Source organism: Nannospalax galili, unplaced genomic scaffold (genome assembly GCF_000622305.1).
Source record: "Nannospalax galili isolate Female #2095 unplaced genomic scaffold, S.galili_v1.0 scaffold613, whole genome shotgun sequence".
In the NCBI taxonomy this organism is placed as follows: Eukaryota; Metazoa; Chordata; class Mammalia; order Rodentia; family Spalacidae; genus Nannospalax; species Nannospalax galili.
The window spans coordinates 219,930-229,569 of NW_008332065.1; positions in this window are offsets into that span (position 1 = coordinate 219,930).

Sequence of the window (9,640 nt, forward strand, 5' to 3'; positions counted from 1 at the left end):
AGAGACAGAGAAGGACAAAAGCACATGCTTAGACAGGAACTGGCAGGATCTTGGGAGGTGCTCTAGTTTCATTTCTGTTGCTACAATAATATACCCTGACAAAAAGCGACTTAGGGGAGAAAGGGTTTATTATGCTTATAATTCCAGGTTATAGTTCATCATTAAGGGGAAGTCAAGGCAGGAACTCAATCCACAGTCAAGAGCAGAAAGGAACAAATGTACCCCATGCTACCTGTTAGCACCCTGAGTTTCTTTACTCACATGGTTCAGAGCCCAGCCTAGGGAATGATATTGCCCAAAGTGGGCTGGGTCTTCGTACATCAATTAACAATCAAGACAGTTCCCCACAGACATGCCTACAGGCCAGTCCAATGCAGACAGTCTCTCACTGAGACTCTCCCCAGGTGAGTCTAGGTTGAGTTAAGTTGAGATTTCAAACTAATCAGCAAAAAAAAAAGAAATATTTAAAAGCTGAAGTGGAAAAAGCTAATAGATAGAAGTATTGAGATAACTTTATGAAAATAGACCAGGAAGTAAACAAACAAACCAGGAAGTACAGAAACAGATAAAGAAACAATAAGAAAATTAGAGGACGATGGGAGTGTGTGTGGTGGCACATGCCTGCACTCTGGAACTCTGCTGAGGCAAGAGGACTTGGAGTGCCAGGCTAGCCTGGGTTACATAATGAGATGCTATCTCAAAACACAATACAACACAAAAAGATGATCTCAAACTAGGAGATTTAAACAATAAGGAGTTTTGAAAGAGAAGGGGAAGGTGCAGAGCTGTAAGATTCCTTGAGAGTGAAGTCATTTTGAAGACTGCAGATCTTTGGTTTCCAGTTGAGAGCTGGGTGCCTGCTCCTGGGGTTTGTGCCCTGTCACAGGGCTCTCTTGTTAAGGACCTGCTTCAGGTCACTTTGCCCTTCCTGCCCTTCCTCTGCCCAGTGTGAGAATGACTTTTACATGCTCCTTCATTTATAAAACAAAGAAGGGGAACTGTGGGAATGAATTTTAAAATATGGACCTGTTTTAGACAAATAACTTTTATCTAATGGTGCAAACAAGAAGTTAATCTTATGTCTTGGGATCATTTAACATTAACTCAGCTTGCTTATTGTATAAAACAAGCTCACTAGGCCTTGTGTGCTCCTTGTCATGTGACTTATATTTGCACATGCCTGGAGACATTCCCTTTTCCCTCAGGACTTCTTCAAGTGCTGATCTGTGAGTTTGCAGTAGAGTCTTTTCCTTACACAAGGCACCAAAATGTGGTGGCATCCGATGCCATGTTAAGGTGATGCCTGAATAAAACCAGCCTGATTCTTAGCATCCATTTTAGCTAAGAGTGGGACCTGAACTTCTCTGAGAACCTATTCCTTCTGATTTCTCCTGAAACTGTGCTCTCAAACCACAGCTTCATTCTTTTTTATTGAAACAGTATATTCAGCAGGAAATAGGGAAGGAAAAGTGGACATACGTACACAGTCACACATTGTTCTGTGTCAAGGGCAAGGAAAATTCACAAGAGATTAAAGCTGTATGTTTAGGTTACAGGAGGAGCCCAAGGCCTAGTAAAGTTGTTGTTTTACATTATAAACAAGTTGAGATAGTGTTAAATGATAGCAAAACATAAGATTAACTTTTTGGTTGTAAGGGGAGGTAGAAGTAATTTGTCCAGAACATGTCTGTATCATAAAAGTCATTTCCATACCCTAGGACAGGACACCCAACTGACCTCAATGACTATTCATGTCTGCAAAGTGCCCTGTATCACTGTTCAACAGCAAAACCCCTAGACAACATGATAGCTTAGCTGGACTCCTCTCATCTGAGTTATAGAAGACTCGCCACCATTTTCCTGAAGACCCAATAGTCAAGTTGGTTCCTGGTCTTGGCCCTACTTTCCACAGGCCTTCACACTCCTTTTTTTTTCTAGTTTTATTTATTATTCTTATTTTATGTGTATGCGTGTATTGCCTGCATGTAGATAAGTGCACCCATGTTGTGCAATGCCTGCAGAAGACAGAAGAAGCTGTCGGATTCTCTGGAACTAGAATTATGGACAGTTGTTAGCTGCCATGTGGGTGCTGGGATTTGAACCTGGGTCGTTTGCAAGAACAACCAGTGTTCTTAACCACTGAGCCATCTCTCCAGCCCCAGGCCTTCACACTCTTACCTCATGCTAAGACAGTGTCTCAGTGTCTTACACTTAGATGCATGCTAACTGCTGTATCTAGACCACATAGCAGGATGAGGACGAACTCTCGACTTTAGACTGTAAGATCTCAGCAAACAAACACCTGTATTTATGAAATAATAGTCCTAGAATTTGTAACTGTCCAGTGACTCATTAATCAAACACAGGGGCTGGATGGCCCGAGGAGGTCATTTGAGTAAGAAGGACAGAGACTAATAGAAACTAGGGAAAGTACCACCGAGGAAGCTTACCCAAACTGTCTGTATTCGAGGTCCCAGTGTTAGGCACTGTACTTAACCCCAAGGACACACCAGAGTTTGAGCAGGGTCCTTTCCTCCTGGGACCAATGGGGTCAACAGGAAACAAGCAAGCACATTGTACTGCGTTTGGTTTCCTAAACACATGGTGTCACCGTGCTCTGGAATCTGCTCCAAAGGCTTGAAATCCTTGAATCCTTAGCACAGTCTCATGAAGTGGGCATTGTTCATATGCCTACATTTCAGAAAAAGAAATGTAGGCACAGAAAAATTCAGCATGCATGCTTGTGACCTTGTCCAAGATCATACACCAGCAAGCCAGTTGCTTAGGCAACTTTCTGGGCACAGTGGGCTCTGTGGGGAAGGTAAAGCGGAGGACCTCATGGGGGCATGTTCCACTTATTTATGTTTTTTACATTTGTTTATTCATTTTGGAGGCTTATATGTATGGGTCAGCTCTCTTCCCACGATGTGGGTCCTGAGGAGCAAACTCAGACAATCAGGCCTGCCTAGAAGCACATTACTTGCTGAGCCATCTTGCCTGCCTGTGTTCCACTTTAGATAAAGATGTCAGGGAGGGTTTTTCTGAAAAAAATGGCCCATCTACATGACCATCCATGTGCTTGTGAGGACAAAGGGCTCTGTAGCAGAGAGGGGCTTTTCCTCCTCATCTTCGTGATTAATTAAAAAAGAAACAGGAAGTCTCTTGCTCGGCAAGTGATGTTAGAGTCCTTTAACTGTGACAAAGGCACCATTGTCAGGAGCGATATCTACAATCCCTCTGCCAAGAACAGTTGCATGGTTTATAAGGAATTTTTCTTTCCTTTCATGACAACAAATTATATTCTGTAGGTGACACAATTCACAATCATTTCAAACATGCAATACAGTTCTCTGCCTTTTACAAAGGTGTTCATAGTTATCACAGTGTGACTGTTTCTACGTTATTAATCCTCCCTGTTTGGATATTTTTTATGGTTGCTATTAAACATCACATCTGCAGGGCCTCCGGAAATGACCACAGGTGAAACCAGAGAGATCATGTGACTGCTTTGCATTTTCTTGCCTTTGTCCTCCACATTTCAACTCTTTTGGGTCTCAGGACACTTACCAGTGTCTTCTTTCTGTTTTTATCACTTGGTAATGAAATGGCAGAACCGAAGGACTCAGCCTTCCTCTGCAATTAAAAGAATTGTAAATGCAGAGAGAGCTGGTAGTATGTGCGCTTTCCTGAACGTGCCAACATCCTCGCGTAAACTGATCATTTCTCTGCTAAATGCCATAAATTTTCATGATGGGATCAATAGAAATGATGTGATTGCACAGAAGCTCAGCCCTGGTATTTAAATTCCTCTCCTTAGCCTTACTGAGGGCGCATATCAGAGAGAGAAAAGAAAGACATTTAAGACACAGATACTCTGAACGCACACAGACCATTCGGAGGCTAAGCTGCAGGCTGGCAGCAACCCTAAAATGTTGTAAACAGCAGTCATGGTACAGTAACCCCTGGTGTTCTGCAGGCTTCTTGAATTTTATCTTGGGCTCTTAGAAAGTCTCTCCTGTAGATCAAGGGAACCTAGCACAATTATAGAAATTACAATAAGGAAAACAAATTCTTGCTAATTTTTAGAATGCATTTTGAGAGTCTTCTTGGTTAGCATTAGCATTACTTTTTAGAAGGAAAGCAGCTACCACATGCCAGGCCCGGAATAAAAGAAGCGGTTGAGAACGTAAAGGGCTGCTGAGAAGACAGATGGACAAACACTGGAAGGAGTGACAGGAGACTGCAGGAAGCGGACCTAAATACAGCCAGCCTTTGGTATCCGTGGGGCGGGTACTGGTTCCAGGACTCCCTAATGATACTGATAGGGAGAGGACAAGGGCACTTTCACATTTGGCATTATAAGAGCACACTTGTACTTCGTATTATAGAAAAGAATCTGCATGTGCACATTCTAAATAGTCCAGCATGGACACACTTAACAGTTTGTTCAGAGTTCATCGTTAATCTAGATGGAACCCAGAAGAAATGTGAGGCCTTAGTGGCCCTCGGAGTGTGAGAGCCTCGACTACAGAGTGACAGATGATGACGTGGAGAACGTGCAGGAGGCAACAAAAAGACATGCATCAGCACCATGACCACCTGACCAGAGGAACAAGACCAACCTTTGAAATGACCGACTGCCTTTGTTAGGATTTCCTATAGCATATGCTGTGAGCTGGAGGTGGAGGAGGCAGGAAGATTCGGGAATGCTGGTCTTTTGTCTTCCTAGTTTGCCAGCTCGCTGCATAAAGCACAGCTTAAGATTCAGTTCCTTGCCTCTGTTCCTTGGCATTTGCGGTGGTAGGCAGCATAAACTTTGATATTTTGATATCAAAGCCTATGCATGCTCGAGTCCCATATGTAAAACAGCATAGCATTTACCCACAACTTCCTGCGCTTTGAAGTATCCTTAGATTACTGATAATACTATTGTAGGCATAGATCAGAGTCCAGAGGGTACCCACTGAGATTTCCAGGGGCCTGTGTGCCAGAACAAAGAACTGAACCAGGAACACATGGATAGAGGTAGAAATAGAGACAGTTTATTAAGAAAAGAACACCCCAAGCAGGCTACAGTGCCAGGAAAGCCAGTAAGTGCCAATAGCACCTAACCATGAGAGTGGTGAGTCTTTGTGAGTCATTTGCATACTTTTGTCCTGGGTGGAGACCTGGCTTTCTGGTAAAGAAAAAAGTCATTCCATTGTCCCTTCTCTTAAGGGCTATTCCAAATGGGCCTGTCAATTTTTTGGATGGGAAATGATCTCTCAAGAAAGTTGTTTGTTCCAGAAAATTTGAGACATAGTGTAAAGTCTACCTGAGCATGTAGGTTGGCACAGTGGTCCACTTTTACCCCTCCAGTATGTCCTGTGCTCCTTGGGTTGCTGTCCACGATTACCTTTGAGAGTGTCTCTCACTACTTTGTAAGCAATTCTCCTGTCTTCTATACTACGGTCTATGTCACCTTTGATTTGATTTGAGGGAGAACACAAGGATCGGGCAGCTAAGGGGAGGTCAGAGTGAGATCCCAGTACCATGGTGCCCAGGTGGGTTGGCACATAAACTAACCATCACACTAAAGGTCAGTGTGAAATTATCTATCCCAGTTTTCTGAGTCAGGAAAAGAAAGAAAAACCCTGGCTCAGAATCTCTTCTGTAGCTGCTTAAATATTTTTGGAAATGTACCACCAACAATGCAAGTTCAGATGTCTAGGTCTCATGGAAAAAAATACAAACATGAATAACCAAGATAATAGGCCTACTACGAAAGTTAGTACTGCCATCAGAATGTTTCCTGGATGAGTAGATGCATAAGACAAGGTTTCAAAATAGCGATTATAAATGTTTTCAAGGAACTCAAAGGGGATGTGAATAAGAGACTGAATGAGGTCCAGGAAAACACAAACAGTTGAATGAAGTTAAAACAGTTCAAAACACGTTATTAGAATTCAGAAAAGATACAGCATCTCTGAAGAAAAGCCAAACTGAAATAAAACTTGAAATAAAAAACCCAGGAACTCAAAAAACTTAGAAGAAGAGGGCAAAAAGGAACTTTGAGGAGACAGACTAGCTCCTGATGGTGTAGGGAGACAGACCACTCCAAGAAAATGTCAAGTCCAAAAGAAGCCAGGAAAGAAATGTGCAAGACTTCCGGGACACTGTAAAAAGACCATACTTCCAAGTCACAGGCACAGAAGGAGAAACCCAGGTCAAAGGCACACAAAATATTTTCAATAAAATCATAGAAGAAAACGCCCCAAACCTAGGGAAAGAGATACCTATCAAGACTAATGCACTGTGCTCTCAGCTCTCAGCAGAGACGCTTTCTTACATAGCAGATGGTGATCAACACAGAGAACCACATGGCCAACATGTAGAAAATAAGAGACTACAGAGCGCTTTTCCGTGAATAGCACACCTATATCAAACTTATATGTCTCAAAGCTCGGGGATTATTGCAGAAGAGAAGGCAGAAAAATTCTAAGAGCCAAAGGAGGTGGATGACCACAAGGAAAGAGTTTTCCAGACAGCTGCCAGTTACTCATATGAACTGCCAGCAATGGTGACAGCATGCACAATCCCATGTACACTCAAACCAGACAAAACTCTTGGCATAGACACAGGGAAGTGGGTAAGAAACCCCAGCCCAACTTGAGGAGGTATTGACAAATTGGGAGGGGGAAATTTAGTCTTGTTTAAGGGTGAGATGCTTCGTAGGTTAACCAGGCTCCAGTGGATAAATCTATACTAAAGGGCATTTAGGGACACAAATGTGTCTCTATAGGCCTTAACACACACACACACACACACACACACACACACACTCACATGCGTGTATATTTTAGAGTGCAGAAATTCGGTAGGCGGTAATAAAGGGAAGGGGAATAAAGATGGGGTGGGAATCTAAATGTGATAAAAATGCATTCTATGAAACTCGCAAAAATTCAATAAAAATTAATTTTAAAAAGTACTGCAGCCCATCCAGTTTTAAAGTTGTGCATTCCAGTTTTCAATTAGAAAGATGTCACAACTAGAAGTCAGTGGGCCATTGCACTTTCATTAAATATTTTCATTGGAAATAAAGAACTCTTGGGAAGGTATATTTTCTGTGGCTATGATAAAGATATATTCTTATAACTAGCTGCATTCTTACATAACGTCCTTGTAAGCTTAGGCCATTTGACGTTTCCTCTTGCTCTGCTCACTAGGTAAGTATCTTGAAAATGCAACCCTGTAATGTTTTATTACTCAGTGATGTTTCATTATTCTATAATATCTTGAAGCTCTGTGATGTTTTCCACTCACCATGTCAAACTACTGATACAGATGTGAAACTATGGAAATGGGAAATTCACCAACTGCTTCAATGAGGCACTGGGTCCAATGAGTCCAAGAGAAGTGTAGATCAGATACGACAGGTATCCAAACTTCTACCAGTGTTATCTGCTTTCAGAAACTGCCATGACTGTTTTACTGATTCCTACTCAATTAGCTTGGCCTAGCTATAGATAAAAAGGCAGCAGATGTCCTGACCCGTACCCAGGGTATCTACTTTGTAAGCTATGATGACCTGGTATGAACTCAGAAAAGAATTTTCCTGAGCTAACATGACCTATCAAGAAAAAAACACAAGACCCGGGTGCCAATCATAAAATAATGAAGTAAAAATGTCTATTTAATTACCATCTGTACTTCTGTTGTGGGGTGGGACAGAAAATCTAAAAGCTTTAGTTGCTAATTCAGGGACCTCATGCATAAGAAAAGAATAGAGGAACTTTCTGACTCTCTCCTGGGTGAATGCTTGGTCACTTAGCTGTTTGAAGAAATTTTCCATAACAATAAAACACCATGACCAAAGCAACTTATAGATGAAAGAGTATATTTGGCTTGTAGTTCTAGAGGGGCGAGAATCATCATGGCAGGGAGGCTTGGCAGCAGAGGTGGCCAGAGCACGAAGCTGAACGATCACATCTCCAAACAGGCTCAGGAAGCAGAGAGAGCCAGACAGGAAGTGGGCAAGCCACATACTTTCAAAGTCCCACCCTCAGTGATATGCTTCCTCCAACATGGCCACACTTCCTAAAGGTTCCATGAACCCCCCAAATAGTGCCATGAACTGGGGACCAAGTGTCCAAATACTTGGTGATAGAATGTGTGAATTGCAGAAGAGCCACAAGCCTTATTAGGGAAAGCCATAAATCCCTTGAAGTATCTAACTGGCCCTAAATTGGCAGCCCGGCCTTGCTCAAGCCTGGCTCTGCTCACCCCTTATTATTTGGTGTTTGTGGAGCTCACCTGTCTCCTCTAGGGCCATAGATAACACTCCCGCCAGTTTCCGGGGAAATAATCTTGAGAAGGAGACCCCCAGTCACTCCAAGGACACCAGGCCGGGTCACTAACTCAACTCCCTACGAAGTGCAGCTGTGTCTCACAGCTTTCGTATAAAACCCCCTGGTTTCTTTGTCTAGTTGTAGGAGCTTGGTTCCTGTGGACAGCCTCTACCTCTTACTGTCTCTTCTTTGAATAAAGGAAGATAGGTTCCTTGCCTGTTGCAGGTCTGGCGCTGGTTTCTTGTCTCCTACTCCTCTATCTTTCCTTTTATTTTCCAAAAATCTAACACTTGGCGTCTATAAGGGACACCATTCAAACCACCACAGAAGGCTAATATTTAGACCACAGTTAATTTGTTCTTAGCTTTTCATTATTCTTTTTATTTAATATTTTTGCTGATTTATTTTTATTTTATGTGTTATGTGTTTGGTCTTCATGTATGTAATTGCACTTGTGTTGTGCAATACCCACAGATGTCAGGGGAGGAGTTACAAGTGGTTGTTACCTACCACTTAGGTGTTAGGAACTGAACCAGGGTCCTCTGCAAGAGCAGCCAGTGCTCTTAAACACAGAGCCATCTCTCCAGTCCTCATTATTCTTTTAAAAGTAAAGTTCAAGTGCAGGAAACTGACACACACCTGCTGGTATTTTCACTTACTCAAGACCTATTTTCTTGGTTATGAGAGTTTCAAACTATGCAATTTGTTTCTGTTTACAACTGAGGCTTTTTAATAAAAGGAACTACAGGGCAATCAAACATCAGAAGCAAGATGGCCTGGTAACCTCTAAATATGTATATGTTTGTAACCAATGATTTTTAAAGAAGCAAATTTTAGCTGAGCATGGCGACACAAACACCTATAATCTCAGCATCTTGGTTTCCAGACCAGACTAGGCTATCTAGCAAGTCCTTCTTGTCTCAAGAAAAAAAAATTGAATTAATAATAATTTACTAATCAGAAAAAGAAACTTCTACAAACACACATTCAGGTAATACACTCATACACATAAAATAAAAACAATAAATAAAATACAAAAAAAATAAGATGGAGTGACTGAGGAAGATACCCAGCATCAATCTCTGGCCTCCATATGCACATGCACACTTGTGCAGCCCCACAAACATGCACATACACACAAATATATTAAAAACATATATCTATATTTGATATTACAGGATGAAGCAAATAAAAGACTATCATAAGCTAAAAAGTGGTGTTAGGCATTATCCTCTTCAAGCCCAAAGCATCAAATTAGATTTTAGGAAAGATCAATCTGTAGCCTTCATTTGCTTTTGGTAAATTCATAAAGC